The sequence below is a fragment of the Sebastes umbrosus genome, chromosome 3, assembly GCF_015220745.1.
Source record: "Sebastes umbrosus isolate fSebUmb1 chromosome 3, fSebUmb1.pri, whole genome shotgun sequence".
NCBI classification, from domain to species: domain Eukaryota; kingdom Metazoa; phylum Chordata; class Actinopteri; order Perciformes; family Sebastidae; genus Sebastes; species Sebastes umbrosus.
In genome coordinates, this window is record NC_051271.1 from 40,818,039 (window position 1) to 40,821,623 (window position 3,585).

A 3,585-nucleotide genomic window follows, 5' to 3' on the forward strand; every position below is an offset into this window, starting at 1 on the left:
ATCCATAATATACAGTATAGTTATCTTCTACTCCGCTGCTCGCTCGTTCTCACACACTCACCGCCGCTCTCTCTCTCTCTCTCGTGCTTCACCACTCACTTCCCAACTTTGGAGTTCTTTCTCTAAATTTTCATCTTCCATTTTCAATCTAAATAAAAATGAATTAAACCTCCATTATCTATAAATCATCATCATAAAAAATCACCATTAACAAAACTGGCAACCTGAGAGGAGTAACTTACTTTGACATACAGTGGAACACATTCGGCATATTTAGAATTGGTCAAATCAAATTGGCCTTACAAAAACATGCTGGCATAACTGTAGGCTATGATATAATCCAAAATGTAATCAAATAATCCATGACAATAACTATTATCTGATTACATTTTTTTTTTCAAATGTAATCTGGTCTGATTATAGTTAGCCTACATATTTTTTGTAATCTGATTACGTTATCCTGATTACATGTAATCCGTTACTATCCAACCCTGGTTATTCCGAAATGGATATGCATAATGAGTACTTTTACTTTTGGTACTTCAAGTATAGTTTGGACGGGATGAACTGGATCGGACATTGGGCTGATACTGACTCAAATAACTGGATCGGATATCGGTGACAATGGGGCCGATCTATTCAATTAAATTCTGTTTAGATACAATAGACATTATATACTGGAATTTTAATTCCTGTTTAAATTTTTGACCAGTGTGTTGCTGCATTAAATGGTTATACTTGAATTGTACTTCCTGTTAATTTTGAAGATTTTTTTTTACCAAGTTGCTGGTTGTATGATTTATTAATCAAATAATAAATAACAATTCAGTAAATGTATATCTATGTATTTATTTGTTGAATTTAGTTTTGCAAAGTTAGGAAAGCAATATTTAAATCAAGCCTAATGTTTCCTTACACATAAAAGAAGATCCCAGTCACTTCCACTCAGTTGAGGCATACAGTTTATTAATTCAACACTGGTATCCACCGATACGATACGATACGATACGATACGATACGATACGATACGATACGATACGATTCGATACGATATGATACGATACGATACGATGCGGTATCGGGACTGTAAAAGTTGGATTGGTTCATCCCTAATATTTTGATCCAAATACGTTTGTACTTTTTTTTTTACAGTTTTTGAATACAGGACTTTTATTTGTAACAGAGTATTTCTACACTGCGGAAGACTACTACTGCTATTAGTTTAGTAAAAAGTTCTGGGTACTTCTTCCACCACTGTCATTATGTAGGCTATTACACTCGATGGCGGAAAATCTGTTCAAACGACGACTCTAAGTAAACTGAACCTCATAATGTGCACAGCATGTGAATCAGCTGTCAGTCGGCTTCAACAGCTGTAGAGACTTTTGATGGAGTTTGTGTTGAACTGATCTAATACTAATAAAGAAACAGAGTTATCAGAGCAGCAGTGTTTTCTCTCTGTAGCCTGTTACCTTTTTAACAAACACCTGCACATGAATAACAGCTGCAGTCTGTATTTCTACTGTGGACTGAGTCCTGCTTAGAGGACCAGGAACCATCTCTACTGGAACAATATCTTTAATAAACTGGAAAAAACAAAGTTTGGAAACTTGTGTTTGGTGGATTATCTTCTCTGTTGTTAAAATGCTAATGGTCATTGTATTTTACATCGTGGAAAGCCTGTTTATTTACCTTCACAATGATTGTCCAACTTGTTAAGGATCATGCATTTGTGGGTATGAGCAGCCACAGCTGATTATGTGGTAGCGCCCAAGAACAATTGCCAAAATGCTCCGTCAATGGTAAACAGTGTATTCTCCTGTTGGTATTGACTCTTGTTTTGAGTTGTTTGGTGGATTGGATGATTGAACTCTCTATCAGTAACAAGGAACAAACAAGACATATTGGCTATTTTATACTTTATTCATTTAATACACCGTCAGGAGCCTCAGTAGCGTGGAAGATCCATACGCAGCCCACACCAGCCTGGCACCTCCTCCTCCTACTGGGTCCACCAACCTGGTCACACGTTGCTGTGGGATGGCGTTCCATTCCTCAACCAGGAGTTGTTGCAGGTCAGCCAGCGTGGTTGTGTTGGTCCACTCTAACACGTACAGCACGCCCAAGCTGATCCTACAAGGGTTGAATTGGGTTGAGGTGTGGACTCTTGGCAGGCCGTTCCATTCTCTCTACTCCCACATTGTGGAGGTAGTCTGTGATAACCCTGGCTCTGTGGGGGCGAGCGTTGTCATCTTGGAGGATGAAGTTAGGTGCCAGATTGTGGAGATATGGGTCGCCACTGGCTGCAGAATCCCCTCATGATATCTCACTGCATTGAGATGGCCTTCAATGATGACAAGCCTTGTTTTGCCAGTGAGGGAGATGCCACCCCACACCATGACACTGCCCCCACCAAAAGCTGTTACTCCATCGGTGCAACAATCAGCATAGCGTTCTCCGCGTCGTCTCCATACTTTGACCCTGCCATCCAACTTTCGCAGACAGAACCTGGACTCATCACTGAAAATGACATTCCCCCACATGTTCAGGTTCCATTGTCTGTGTTGTCGACACCAGCGCAAACGGGCCTGACGGTTGAAGGGCAGTCATTGCAGGCTTCCTGGCAGCCTTATGAGAATACACTGTTTACCATTGGCAGAGATTTTTGGTAAATTTTTCTTGGGCGCTACCCACATAATCATCTGTGCTGCTCATCCCACCAAATGCATGATCCTTACAAGTTGGACATCATTGCGAAGGTAAATAAACAGGCTTTCCAACGATGCAAAATACAATGACCATTAGCATTGGAACAACAGAGACATAATCGACCAAACACCAAGTTTCCCGAACTTTGTTTTTTCCAGGATATTATTTATTCATTATAAGCGTCTGTAGTTATTGATATTCTGACAGTAGAAGTTATGTATTAGGCTGAATGTTTCAGGGAAATTGTAAATGATGTAACTCATATCAAACCCACGTTCAGGAATTATCAGCCTCATGTGACTGAATGGAAATGAGGATAAATGATGTAAAGGTGTAAAAGACAGAACCTCCTTCTCTCTCTGACTTTAACTGTATCAATAATAAAAGGTAACGGGGGAAATAACAGATCATCAAAAGAAAAACTCTCTCTAATAATGAAGAAAGTTGTTTGAAATCCGTTCATTGTCAGGTTTTATAAAGCTCTTTCAGTGTCAGACTCCTTCAGTGAACGGTGTGTGAATCAGAGCTACTGCAGGTCCTTCTGATGCTGGAACACTTCACCATCAACATAGTCCGTTTGTTGTTCACACCTACAGTTAACACAGATTATAACACAGACGTGAATCAGAAGACAACTAAAATATTAAATGTTTAATCTGTGGTGTCTTGACTACGGTATAAAACTCAGTGATGTTGAGAGGTAAAATTATCAGATTAGTCCGGTCGGCAGCAGCGTCCAATCAGAAACTGATATCCGATAAGGGGGCGTGTCGGTCGGTAAAAGACTTCTGTGGAGGAGACACTGGAGGAGACACTGGAGGAAAACACTGGAGGATACACTGGAGGAGACACTGGAGGAAACACTGGAGGATACAC